The sequence below is a fragment of the Lithobates pipiens genome, unplaced genomic scaffold, assembly GCF_037356315.1.
Source record: "Lithobates pipiens isolate NorthernLeopardFrog02 unplaced genomic scaffold, aLitPip1_a1.2 Scaffold_16, whole genome shotgun sequence".
Classification (NCBI taxonomy): domain Eukaryota; kingdom Metazoa; phylum Chordata; class Amphibia; order Anura; family Ranidae; genus Lithobates; species Lithobates pipiens.
The window spans coordinates 73,282,553-73,297,465 of NW_027507748.1; positions in this window are offsets into that span (position 1 = coordinate 73,282,553).

Sequence of the window (14,913 nt, forward strand, 5' to 3'; positions counted from 1 at the left end):
GATCAGGTTAGCTATAGCAGAGGGTTATAGAGCAATGGACAAAGATCCTCTTGGGGGTGTTAGGGCCCATTCCACAAGGGCATTGGCGGCTTCCTGGGCAGAAAGGGCTGGTGCTACCCCGGAGCAAATTTGTAAGGCGGCCACGTGGTCAAGCTTTTCCACCTTTACAAAACATTATCGACTGGATCTAATGTCGAGTCAGGATCAGGCTTTTGGGAGGAAAGTCCTCCAGGCCGTGGTCCCACCCTAATCTGGTAAGTACTTGGGGATCCTCTCAAGGGCTGTCCTAGAAGACAACTGGGGAAAACTGGAGTTAGTACTCACCGGTAACTCCTTTTCCAGTGGTCTTCCAGGACAGCACGATCCCACCCTTTATTTTTTTCACAAGCTTAATACAATAACGATGTTGTTTGTTGTGGTTATGTTGTTGTGTTTTACAGTTCCATCCTTCGGTTCTTGGTAAATGACTGACCAGGGACCTGAAGGGCCGCCTTTTGAACTGATTGGCAATGTGTTTCCTGTGGTGATGGGAGGGGCTCCATCCTCTCAAGGGCTGTCCTGGAAGACCACTGGAAAAGGAGTTACCGGTGAGTACTAACTCCAGTTTTTGCCACAAAAGTGAAGCAAAGCATCAGCTTCATGGCATGTGTGCAACCCTATCTGCCTGCCTTTGCACCTTAAAGGGGAGATAAAACCAGCTCAACTATCTGTTTTTACCATGCCTCTGACTACAAGTGTAAATTAAAGTGGATGTCCTAATGTAGAGTATAAGATTTCCTATCATTGGATCCCAGTCTTGCCACAAAGAGTTAATCCAGCTCTGAGCAATCCTATTTTATTGTTCAGTGAGATAAATCTTGACAAACAGTGAAAAACATTGTCAAATCCTCCCCCTTGCTGTGAGTGACAGGTGATTTACATATCTCATGCACTAGCCTAAGAGACATGCATTATTTTTTAATTCCCTTCTTTTCTTTTTTAATTTTTTAACACTCCTTCTGCTGCTCTGCAAGGATTGGCTGTTCCACACTTCAGCATAATTGGGCATGTTGAAGTCATGTGGTTACTTTCCTCTTTTCACTGGATGTTAGTGATCATAGCAGAAGTTCAGTGTAAGAAATGCAAAGGAGAAAATGCATGTTGATAAGGGGAGTGTAGAGGTGGGCGGGGAGTCTACTGACATCACGACTCCACCAACCCACAGAATCTGCAGTTTTTTGAGTCTCAGACAGAGGTGAGACATTGACGGATAAAGATGCATACAGGAGGCATGTATATCCTTCTAGATAACCCCTATGGCAGTAGTTTAGAAAGGATGACATTGGGTTTACATCCACTTTAACCCTAAGGAAAATATTGTAATGATGACGTAGATTTCAAATCACTGCTAATTCCGAATTGGCCGGTCCAGCAAATTCAGGCCAGGAGCTGACTGCTTGATGCTGAAAGATGTCTCCAAGAACCTTAATATTTCATCAAGGGTTGTTCAGGTGATGTGCAACAATTGTGGCCAGAGTGCAGGGACTGAGATTGCACCAATTTCAATCTGCATGTTAAAGCCCAGCTCCAGCTTTGCTATCACTTTAAAAAGTTCATTCTATGCTGGCCCAAACAAACTATCTCCTTAAAGAGGAGCTCCAGGCTCCTTCAGAGAGAAAAAAAAAGTCAGCAGCTTCAAATACTGTAGCTGTTGTCTTTTAGCATAAGGGCACTCCCCTGTCCAGGTACCCCACAATGTTGGCACCCCAAGCCAATTCTTCAATCAGATTCGGGTGCAGGTGCTGGCATCTGTAGTTAGGAAGACAGGAAGTGAAGCCTTGAGGCTTGACAGCCTGTTCCCACGCATGTGCTGTGCTTTCTGAATGGTCCCAGACCTGTGTGTGTCCCGGGGGGAGGGGTTTGTAAAAGTCATAGGTGGTTTTACCTGAAAGTGGGAGTGGGTACCTGTCAAAACCAGGTACCCACTCCCCCCATACAAAAAGTGCCAAATGTGGCAGTGGAGGATGCAAGCAAGCAGAGCTACCCCTTTTAGGCAGAACTCTGCTTTACCTAAGATATATAACTTCTGTCAGCGCTGTATAAACTGTATGTGGCATAAGCTACTTACAGTATACAGCACTGTTCTGGTAGTGGTATGGGGATTTCCTGTTACTGGAGCAAAATTTAATCAGGTTGAGTGCTGCTCAGCCATTCATAGGAAGCCTTGTATGTAATCAATGAATACAAGGCTTCTTCTCAATCACTGAGGTGGGGAGGCTGGCGGATGACCTCACAATCTCTTATCTCAGCCAATTGAAGGATACCTTGTATTCATTAAAAAAAAAAAAAAATACAGGGCTTCCTGTCAATGGCTGAGCAGACCGATTGGATTTTGTTTTGCGAACAGGATGGAAAATCCCTGAATTGCTCAATCATACTAAGATCCTCTTGCAGGGATGGTGAACACAAACAAGGTGCGCTCCCTATGTGGCCTTAGGTCTACTCCAAATAATCATCTGACAAATGTTATATAATACTCCATAAGGGAGCTAGCGTTTTTAGTTGATGTACTAAGACTGGACCAGATTTTGCACTCTCCAGTTTTTGTAAGTAAACCTCCATGTGTCAAGTTGTTGTCAAGAATGCACCCCTTCTCCTCTCGTTTGTATGTTTAAAATGAATGAACCTTTATTCTTAAAAAAAAAAAAAGATTCTGGAGTGAGTGGTATAGAATGGTGAGAAATGTGCACAGAATGTGGGTGAATGGACTAGTGGAAAATGTTCCCTCAGGAATGGCTGCTTCTTTACCTGTAATTGTAAAGTGAAATATGAGGCATGCTACCAAAATGCCAGCCTTTGTCACCAATGTATCGCCCCAACCCCTAGACCCCTTTCACACTGGGGTGTTTTTCAGGCCCTTTTGGGCTAAAAATAGTGATTGAAAAATGTCTCCCCTGCAATCTCAGTGTGAAAGCCCGAGTGCTTTCACACTAAGTCAATGCGCTGCCAGGACGTTAAAAAATGTCCTGCAAGTAGCATCTTTGGAGCGGTGTATACACTGCTCCTGCCCATTGAAATGAATGGGCACCATTGATGAAGCGCCTGAAAAGCATTTCGGCAGCGGCACTACACGGGCGCATTTAACCCCTTCATCAGCTGCTAGCGGGGTTAAAAGCACCCAACTAGCGTCCGAATAGCGCCACTAAAACTAGCGGCGTTTTACCATCAACGCCTGCCCAGTGTGAAAGCAGCCTAACCCTAAAGACAAGCTTGAAAACAAATTCAGCTAGAGAGTCCCATGGAACTCCTAAGCCTAAACACTTTAGACCCCATTCACACCTTTCCAAAAGCACATCAACATTATTATTCCCATTATATTCAATATTGGTTGTTCACACCTGTGCACTATATTGATTGAAACTTGATGCTTGAATCTTGAAAAAGTACATGAGCTTCTTTGGGGCAGAGTGTTTTGACCCCTATGGACATCATTAGGAGTGTATGGAAAATGCCTGAAAATCCATGTAACACTTGTGTTTTTTTTGTGTGAATATTTGCCTCTTTTCCTCCTAGTAACTAGCTTTCCAATGGCTAAAATACAAATACTCAAGCCTGAAATTGCTAAGAAAAAAGTTGCACTTAAGTGTGAATGTGGTTACAAAGAAAAGATAGGCAGGTCAGCAAGTTTAGTATCGCGTGCTGAATGGTGACAGGTTGGGATGTTGACAAGGACATGCTGAGGACCTGGCTGGATTGGTGACAATCTACCTTTCACATGCCTACAATTGATAGGGTGAACAACTACATTAGGTCTTTAGACCCAAGCTGTGAGCAGCTCTGTGCCTCAAATTTATAGACCCTTTGTCAGCCATTCACAACCAGGGCACAATTGAAGCCTATGGATGCTCCAGGGGTTGCTAGGGGCTCCTTCAACAAAGAGCAATTTCACCATCTCAGATAAATAACCATGGGCACTAATGATCTTTTTAGCTGTCTGTAAGAGGACCTTTCTTCTTACTGACCTTAAATTAAAGAAACATTGCTCCTACTGACCACAAATGTAGGAAGCATTTTTTACCCACAACCACCGATTGAAGAAGCATTCTTCCTACCAACCACCGATCGGAGAAATATTCTTCCCATTGACCACCAATGGGAGAAGCATTCTTCCCAATGACCACCGATGGAAGAAGCATTCTTCCCACTGACCACCAATGGAAGAAGCATTTTTACAATCAACAACCGAAAAAGCATTCTTCCTACTGACCACCAAATGAAGAAGATCTCTTCCCATCAACCACCATTGAAAGAAGCATTCTTCCCACAAACCACCAATGGAAGAAGCATTCTTCCTTCTGACCACCAATGAAAGAAGCATTCTTCCTTCTGACCACCACTGGAAGAAGCATTCTTCCTTCTGACCACCAATGGGAGAAGCATTCTTCCCACCAACCACCAATGGAAGAAGCATTCTTCCTACCGATCACCAATGGGGAGAAGAGAAGCATTATTCCTACTGACCATCAATGGAAGAAGCATTCTCCACACTGGTCACCAGTCCATTATATTGTGAGCTGCAGATAAAGTTGTTTTTGGCAGGGGTTCTCTTAGACCTGAAAGTTCTTTCAAAGGTTCCTTCCAAGTTAAAAAGGTTGAGGAAGGCTGCTTTATACTATAAGTAGTATTGATTCAACGCATAGAATGGAGCTGTACACCATGGTCAGCAATGATAAAAGTTAAGATGGCTCATTCCTAGGCAGCTGTGAAATATGGAGACATTTTCACATCTCACCATGTCAAGCTAAGGCTTGAAACTGATGACAGGTACACATAGTTGGCAAAGATTAAAACTTAGCAATATATAACTTTCTGCCATATTTAGCCCGACAGATCTGTATATTTTCTACCGTCCAGCTGAATGCTAGATCAGAATAGCTTGGTACATTATAAATAACTTCATCATAATTTTTTTTTGGTATTGACAGCCCTCGAGATGTAATATGGAATGCAAGTCAATTAAATTTGGCACTAGAATTTCACATAACAGATATTCCAAGAGTGTACTTGTTGCAGACGATACAATGCTGATGTTACAAATAGCGGACTATACTTATCACTGCCCTCAACATGAATGCGTTCTCTCGGCTCTTCCAAGAAATTCATAAAGCGATATAGGATGATCCCTCTGACATGGCTAACAGTGTATTTTGGGAGGAGATAGGGAGCCAGGAATGACTAAGTCATCTGGTTCTGAGAAAAAAGGTATGTTCTAGTGGAAATTGTTATACAATGCTGGAAAAAGGATGCTGGGACTTGTAGTTACAGCACAGATGAAGAGCTTTAAAACAAAGGGTCCAATCAGGTCCGCTTATCAGTTTTTCACCCCTATAGACCAGTGGGTGTAAATGGACTTTTGTCTGTCTACACCCACTTACCTCCAATCCAATCCACACAAAACAAAAAAACGTAAGGGGATCCATCCCCCTCTGTCTAGGCAGATCATATCGGAGGACAGATGGTTTTAAACGCACTCCGCAAGTCCATAGAGCAGAGCAGGTTCAGCTTGTGTCTCCTCTGCACAAACTGAGCAGACACGGACCTGCCATCCGCCTGCTCTGCTTATCCCCTACTAATCTAATGTGAGTCCACCTCATGTGAAAGGGGTCTTACAGTGGTGTGAAAAAGTGTTTGCCCCCTTCCTCATTTCCTGTTCCTTTGCATGTTTGTCACACTTAAGTGTTTCGGAACATCAAACCAATTTAAACAATAGTCAAGGACAACACAAGTAAACACAAAATGCAATTTGTAAATGAAGGTGTTTATTATTAAAGGTGAAAAAAAATCCAAACCATCATGGCCCTGTGTGAAAAAGTGATTGCCCCCTAAACCTAATAACTGGTTGGGCCACCCTTAGCAGCAACAACTGCAACCAAGCGTTTGCGATAACGTGCAATGAGGCTTTTACAGCGTCCTGGAGGAATTTTGGCCCACTCATCTTTGCAGAATTGTCCTAATTCAGTTACATTAGAGGGTTTTCGAGCATGAACGGCCTTTTTAAGGTCATACCACAACATCTCAATAGGATTCAGGTCAGGACTTTGGCTAGGCCACTCCAAAGTCTTCATTTTGTTTTTCTTCAGCCATTCGGTGGTGGACTTGCTGGTGTGTTTAGGATCATTGTCCTGCTGCAGAACCCAAGTTCGTTTCAGCTTGAGTACACGAACAGATGGTCGGACATTCTCCTTCAGGATCTCTTGGTAGACAGCAGAATTCATAGTTCCTTTTATCACAGCAAGTCTTCCAGGTCCTGAAGCAGCAAAACAGCCCCAGACCATCACACTACCACCACCATATTTTACTGTTGGTATAATGTTCTTTTTATGAAATGCAGTGTTCCTTCTACGCCAGATATACTTGGACACACACCTTCCAAAGAGTTCCACTTTTGTCTCATTGGTCCACAGAATGTTGTCCCAAAAGTCTTGGGGATCATCAAGATGTGTTGTGGAGAAATTGAGATGAGCTTTGATGTTCTTTTTGCTCAGCAGTGGTTTTCTCCTTGGAACTCTGCCATGCAGGCCATTTTTGCCCAGTCTTTTCCTGATGGTGGAGGCATGAACGCTGACCTTAACTGAGGCAAGTGAGGCCTGCAGTTCCTTGGACGTTGTTGTGGGGTCTTTTGTGACCTCTTGGATGAGTCGGCACTGCGCTCTTGGGGTAATTTTGGGCGGCCGGCCACTCCTGGGAAGGTTCACCACTGTTCCATGTCTTCGCCATTTGTGGATAATGGCTCTCACTGTGGTTCGCTGGATTCCCAAAGCTTTTAAAATGGCTTTATAACCCTTTCCAGACTGATAGATCTCAATTACTTTCTTTCTCAATTGTTCCTGAATTTCTTTGGGTCTCGGCATGATGTGTAGCTTTTAAGGATCTTCTGGTGGACCTTACTGTGTCAAGCAGCTCCTATTTAAGTGATGCCTTGATTGTGAACAGGTGTGACAATAATCAGGCCTGGGTGTGGCTAGAGAAATTGAACTCAGGTGTGGACAACCACAGTTAAAGTATGTTTTAACAAGGGGGCAAACACTTTTTCACACAGGGCCATGATGGTTTGGATTTTTTTTCACCTTTAATAATAAACACCTTCATTTACAAATTGCATTTTGTGTTTACTTGTGTTGTCCTTGACTATTGTTTAAATTGGTTTGATGTTCCGAAACACTTAAGTGTGACAAACATGCAAAGGAACAGGAAATGAGGAAGGGGGCAAACACTTTTTCACACCACTGTATTTACTCCCTTTTGGTCTACTAATTTAAGCATTAAAATGACACTAAACTTAAAGAGGAGCTCCATTCACCCCCCCCCCCCAAAAAAAAAATAAGAGTCAGCAGCTATAAATACCGTAGCTGCTGACTTTTAATATAAGGACACTTACCTGTCCAGGGATCAAGCAATGACAGCACCTAAGCCAATTCTTCAATCAACTTTGGGTGCAAGCATCGGGCATCTTAGGCAAGGGAAACTTGCATTGAACCCTTCCGGGTTCACATACGGTTTCCTGCTGCGCATGTGCAAGTCGTGCTGGGCTTTGTGAATGCTTTCGTTTGGGGGGGAAGGAGGATGGGCCAAACTTCCTCGTAGATTGCCACAGCAAGCTAAGTAGTGGGAGCGGGTACCTGTCAAAATCAGGTACCCGCTCCCCCCAAAAAATAGCAAATGTGGAGGGAGGGGGGTGCAAACAAGGGGAGCTTCCCCTTTTGAGTGGAGCTCCGTTTTATTTTTTTTACACTGATCATTCTAAAAAATCATATTTACCATGGCTCTGTTTTTGTTTGTTTTAAGTCTCTTTCTATTGTTTTCAGGCTTCTTTTTTGTCCTGTGCATGCTGTTGATCATCTTCTGATGCACCTCATCATTACTAGTGTAGAATGAGCGGTGCCGTTATTTCTGGTTAAATGCTGGTTACCATTCATACAGCTGAATGTGTCTGCATTAAGATATGTAGTCAAGATGAGAAATACCGGAAGATATGGGCTCCCTATTTAGCTTATAGGGAAAGTGTGATGTAAAATATTTGGAATCTGGAAAATGAGAGCTGGTGGACCCCGGAAGGGGGGGACGGGAAGGGGGAGAGGGGGGATGGGGAAGGGGAGGGGATTATTATAATTTTTTTCTCTTTTCATGGGTAGATGATAATTAAGATATGGGAGGGGGGTAAGGGATAAATTAAAAAGGAGAATTCACATGGAATTAAGGTATAAACTGGAAATATTGTAAGATATAACTGTTAAAGACAATATAGGCATGTAGTCAATTGTAATGTGAAATCTATCAAAAAATAAAGAATTTATAAAAAAAAAGATATGTAGTCCAGGAAAGAGTGGCCATGTTCACATACACAAGGAGGCCATGGAGAACCAATGTAGCCACCCCAGAACAGGAAGTCTGAGAACAGCAGATAAAAAGTTTGCATTTGAGAGATGAAATGAAGCAAAAGCGAGATAGACGCTACATTCTATTTAATAACACATTTGTTTTAAGTTATAAAAATAGCAAATGTGGAGGGAGGGGGTGCAAACAAGGGGAGCTTCCCCTTTTGAGTGGAGCTCCGTTTAAATTTTTTTACATTTTTTACATTTTTTTACATTGCTCATTCTAAAAAAGTTATAAAAATGTGAGTTTAATGCCACATTAAAGCCATTTGTTTTATCTTTTCTGTAAGCCCAAAACATACCTGTTGAACCTGCCAGAAATCCAGCAAGCTGGTAACTGCCTGTGCCCTCAGTTATCAATTAGCATTGTGTTCAGTTTTAGTAGTGTTGTCCTAAGTTGACAACGCTGAACCTCTATAAGTACAGTACAGTGAGTGAACATTGTCACGCTGGGACAGGAAGAATATAGGTACCCCTGCTGTACTATTATAGTCTGACGGCGGGGACTCCCTGCTGTCAGAATACATTGATCAGCGTTGCAGCTGATTGGCTGCATGCTGCTGATCGAACAAGGTTTTCAACAGGACTATCCGACAGAAGCTGATCTAATGATCAGCTTCTGTCGAACAAAGAGGGCTAAACAAAGATTAAAATTCAGCCATTCCCTGCTAAACCAGTCACATTTCGTTCCATGTGTTCCAGTGGCAGCTGGTGGATTCTTCTTTTGGGGGGTGACAAACAATCCCCCGGCGGGGTGGCATGGCACTGCAACAGCACCTCCCTCTCCTGGGGGCAGTCCGTCACCCGCTCGTGTTGGCCTGTGGTGTCCTCACCTGAAGTGTGGGCAATGGCCACGGCGGCTCCGGTGTCTGCTCCTCCAGCTTCCTCCAGAGCGCTAGTTATCTAATAGGATGCCTAACACTTTGGTCAATCGGGAAACAGGTCTCACAGAACTTTAGTGTGATAATAACAAAAATTGATTCGCTATGGTCACACAACTGGGTAGCTTTGGAGCACAATGCCCTGCATTTCGAGGCCACCCTTTTTTGAAGCATATTAGAGCCTCTGGCTCTAATCAGGTCCTTCAACCCCCCCCCCCCCCCCCCGCATTGGAATCCATGGTCTGACACCACTGATATGTAGATCAGTGGGCCGGACGCATGGACAGAGGAGGCAGCGCCAGTGCGCCCTCTATGAATGGGCTGCCACTGATGTGTACGCAGCTCAAGACAGTGGCATCCAGCAGCAGTTTCAGGGCTATTGAATGTCTACACAAATAGGGCTTTTACAGGTAAGTGGCATACATAAACTACACAAAATGCACATATAATCTTAAGATTTTGGCTGAAATTAATGGTCTGGTGACAGACCATTAACCAACCATTGGCTCCCAGTGCTCCCTTCCTGTTCACTGCTGGTAAACGAGAACTTACAGTATTTATCAGGGCTGGACTGGGACAAAAATTTGTCCCTGGACCTCATCCAGACCGGCCGACTCTAATTTTTCAAACACACACAAAAACAGTATGCTGTGCACTTGCACGAGAGTGACGTCATCACGGCCCGGCTAGCCACATAGCAGGAGTATGCAAACCCAGAAGCAAGACCAGGTGAAGGGGGAAGCCCCCGGCAGCAGTGACAGCACACTGCTGGAGGGCTTTGCTTCAAAGGTAAGTTTGTCATGTGACAATAAAATCGTGCCCACACTGCAAGGGCTTGTTTAGGTCCAGGCAGCATGAAAAAGGAAGATTTGCTTACTTGATCCTCCATCCTGTTAGACTGGTCCTCAGAGTCTTTTCCCCCCATGCTCCAAGGTCTTCTGATGTCATCAAGACTGATGCAGAAACCATAACACCAATTTTTCCCATTGGGGCCCCCTTCATTCTATAGGGTCCTTCTTCTAGGCCCCCTACATACCATAAAACCCCCTAAATTCCATCGGGTCATTCTTCCCATTGGGGCACTCTTCATTCTATGGGGTCCATCTTCTAGGCCCCCTATATACCATACAACCCCCTACATTCCACAGGGTCCTTCTTCCCATTGGGGGCCCCCTTCATTCCATAGGGTCCTTCTGATAGGGTCTCTACATCTCAAATCTTCATTCCTTAGGACCCCTTCTTCCCACAAGAGCCTCTTCATTCCGTGGGCCCCCTGGTGATCTTTTCTTTTCTGCCCAAAGCCTGGCTCTGCATTATATATTTTAAAATAAACAACTAATGCGCACACCTATTTTTGATCAACCGCAGTAGTGAGAAGCTGCCAACATCAAACAGGTTAACACAAACCCACAGATAAATTGAATATATAGCAAAGGATGGGACGCTAACCAGAATAACATCAAAAATCCATTTGGTGCAAATAATTATTTAAATAATATGCAAAATCCAACATAGCTAAAAGTACATCAAAAGTGTCAATTAATATTGAAATGTGCATAAAAAACTTTTCAGCAAAAAATTCATATTTAAACCATGATTATAATTAAAACCATTATATCCAAACTATGTCCTTGGTATTAAAGTGCAAAAAGAGTGCAAAAAAAAAGAAAGAAAGGGGGGTATTATTTATATATAAATTTTTTGCTGAAAATACTTTTATGCACATTTCAATATTAATTGACAGTTTTGGTGAACTTTTAGCTATGTTAGATTTTGCATATTATTTGAATCATTATTTTCACCAAATGGATTTTTTATGTTATTTTATTTATCGCCACATCCTTTGATATATATATATATATATATATATATATATATATATATATATACACACATCTATATACAGTATATAGAATATATATATATATATATATATATATATATATTAGTAACATAGTTTAAGGTTGAATAAAGACATATATATATATATATATATATATATATATATATATATAGAGATATACACCGTTTCCCTGAAAATAAGACCTAGCGTGATTGTTGGTGATGGCTGCAATAAAAGCCCCACCCCTCAAATAAGCCCTACCGCGTTTCCCCGAAAATAAGCCCTACCGTGAAAATAAGACCTACAAGGACTTTAACTAGGGCTTATTTGGGGGTTAGGGCTTAAATTGCAGCCATCATCGTTAATCACGCTAGGTCTTATTTTTGGGGGAAACAGGGTATATATATATATATATATACAGCCATATGCTATATACAGTATTCAATGACTGTGCTGGGCCGCCTTGTTATCTGGACGGGTTCCTGCAGCACCGCCATCCTCCGGCCTCCCATATCTGCTCCGGGGACTTCTCTGCCTGTCGGCTGCTCTCAGGACATCACACGGCGGCCCTGGCTCATTGAAACTCACAGCGACCGTTACCGCGGGGGCCGCCGGAGATAACCGAGTTTTGTTGGCTGAAGCTGAAGAGCTGTCGGAGAGGAGGGGGGCGGGGGAAGCCGAGTGGTGACGGAAAAGGACGAGTGTGGGCCGGAGGTGGCCAAAGATGTGTGCAGTGGCAGTGTTCTGAAACCCCCGAGTGGGAGGCGGAAAGAGCCGAAGGGCGCCGCACTGCACTCGGAAGTGCAGAGGTGCCCAAATTAATGGTTGCGTGAAAAAGCATGGTTTATATATGAATACGTATGGTTTATATATGAATGTTTTTGGTGAAAACATTTTTATGCACATTTCAATATTAATTTACACTTTTGAAAAAAAGATATTTGAGGAGCACAAGGAAAGATAAAGAAGGGGGAGGGGGGAGGGAATCCCGGTACTATATTGGATCTTATGAACTAAATCGACAGACTATACTTTAATGCGGGGGAATGATGGGAGGGGAATTTTAAATATCCTTCTCTTTTTTTTTTTTTTTTTTTGTGGTTGTTGTGGGGGGATAGGGGAGGAGAGGAAGAGGGAAGAAGGGAAAAAAAGGGGAGAGAGGAGGGGGCTGGATGTACATAGATAAAAGCTATAAATAAGAAACTGAATATATATATATATTAAATTTGTATGTAAATGAATATGCTTGGAAAAATAAATAAAAATCTATAATAAAAAAAAAAAATTGACGCTTTTGATATACTTTGTTGGATTTTGCATATTATTTGAATCATTATTTGCACCAAATGGATTTTTGATGTTATTTTGGTTAGCGTCACATCCTTTGCTATATATTCAGTTTATCTGTGGGTTTGTGTTAACCTGTTTGATGTTGGCAGCTTCTCACTACTGCGGTTGATCAAAAATAGGTGTGCGTATTCGTTGTTTATTTTAAAATACATAATGCAGAGCCAGGCTTCGGGCAGGTGACAGGGGGACACCAGTGGGTAGAGGGGGGCTGGAAAATAAAAGATCACCAGGGGGCCCACGGAATCAAGAGGCTCTTGTGGGAAGAAGGGGTCCTAAGGAATGAAGATTTGAGATGTAGAGGCCCCCTATGGAATGAAAGGGGCCCCCAATGGGAAGAAGGACCCTATGGAATTTAGGGGTTGTATGGTATGTAGGAGGCCTAGAAGATGGACCCCATAGAATGAAGAGGTCCCCAATGGGAAGAAGGACCCTATGGAATTTAAGGGTTGTATGGTATGTAGGGGGCCTAGAAGAAGGACCCCATAGAAAAAAGAGGGCCCCAATGGGAAGAAGGACCATATGGAATTTAGGGGGTTGTATAGTATGTACGGGGCCTAGAAGAAGGTCCCTATAGAATGAAGGGGGTCCCAATGGGAAACATTGGTGTTATGGTTTCTGCATCAGTCTTGATGACATCAGAAGACCTTGGAGCATGGGGGGAGAAGACTCTGAGGACCAGTCTAACAGGATGGAGGATCAAGTAAGCAAATCTTCCTTTTTCATGCTGCCTGGACCTAAACAAGCCCTTGCAGTGTGGGCACGATTTTATTGTTACATGACAAACTAACCTTTGAAGCAAATCCCTCCAGCAGTGTGCTTCCCCCTTCACCTGGTCTTGCTTCTGGGTTTGCATACACCTGCAATGTGGCTAGCCGGGCCGTGATGAAGTCACTCTTGTGCAAGTGCACAGCATACTGTTTTTGCGCGTGTTTTCAAAATTAGAGGGGACCCGTCTGGATGAGGTCCAGGTCCAAATTTTTGTCCCAGTCCAGCCCTGATGGCAGATAAAGGAAGGAAGGGTGACCGCTGGAAGTTGCACATCTATGATGTTCTGCTGCAATAAATGGAGTGGCAACCTCAGCCTGGACTCTGACCAGGTCACACCCCCAACATGTTTTACTCCGCCCCCAGAGCTTAGTCATGGTGATCTCCAGGGGCTGAGTGAAATGCATTGGGGTGCAGGCTGAGTTTGCCACTCCATTCATTGCAGCAGGACATCATAGATGTGTGACTTCCAGGGGTCACCCTTCCTTCCTTGAACCTTTGCAGGAGCCAGGATGGGCTACATTGCCTGTTAGCACTCTAGTAGCAGTTGTGGACGCACTGTCTACATACCACCTCCCTATCGAGCCTGAGCAGCCCACACACTTTTCCCAGGTCACAATGGCAGATAAAGTCTGGGTATTTTAGAAGGTAATTATGCATTTCAGCACTCTCTAGCTTTTATTAAGAGAGCTCAGAAGGAAGAGTTTAAAGCAGTCTGTAATGAAGAGTATCCCAGATCCTGCTGGCTGCTGATTAATATAAGTTCTCCCCTAAGTGAGGTCAGATACTCCCCACAACAGTGACCTTTCCACACTGGGATGAGAGGCTGAGGGATCCTCATTCACAAAGCTCCTAGTATTATTTTCTCAGAATGCAACACATTCTGTGAATAGAAGGATGGAGGAATGACAGGACTGCTCTCCTCCAATCACAAAATGCCTTCCATTCTTGGAAAATAATAGTAGAATGCCCTGTACACACGGTCGGACTTTCCGACGGAAAATGTGCGATCTGATCTTGTTGTCGGAAAATCCGATCGTGTGTGGGCTCCATCTGACTTTTTCCGTCGGAATTTCCGACACACAAAGTTTGAGAGCAGGATCTAAAATTTTCCGACAAAATCCAATCATTTAAATTCGTTTAAATCCAAAGCACTTGTCTATCAAAGAGAATTTCCCCATAAGAAATAATGGGAACTCAGATAATTCGTTCCACAACCATTTATTCATAAGTCCTTCAGTTTATAGTCCATATAAAAAGATCATAGCAATGTTGCAAGGTTGTGTAACCATAAAATGTCCATTTACAAATGGAAGCCTCCACAAGGGGATTAGAAGCAAAATCCAGCAGGAGCTACAGGGTATAGAAGAGGGGCGCCTCTAATGCCGCGTGCACATGATTGGACATTCTGACAACGAAATCCTGGCATTTATTTCCGATGGATGTTGGCTAAAACTTGTCTCGCGATCGAGCAAATGTTGTCGGAAATTCCAAACTTCAAGAACATGGTGACATACAACACGTATGACGAGCCAAGAAAAATGAAGTTCAATAGCATGTTTCTCCTGAAGGACGCTACTTGTATATCAAGACATCGCTTGTATATCAAGTCAAAATGTATTTAAAAATTTTGCTTGTCTTGCAAAATGCTCTCAAACCA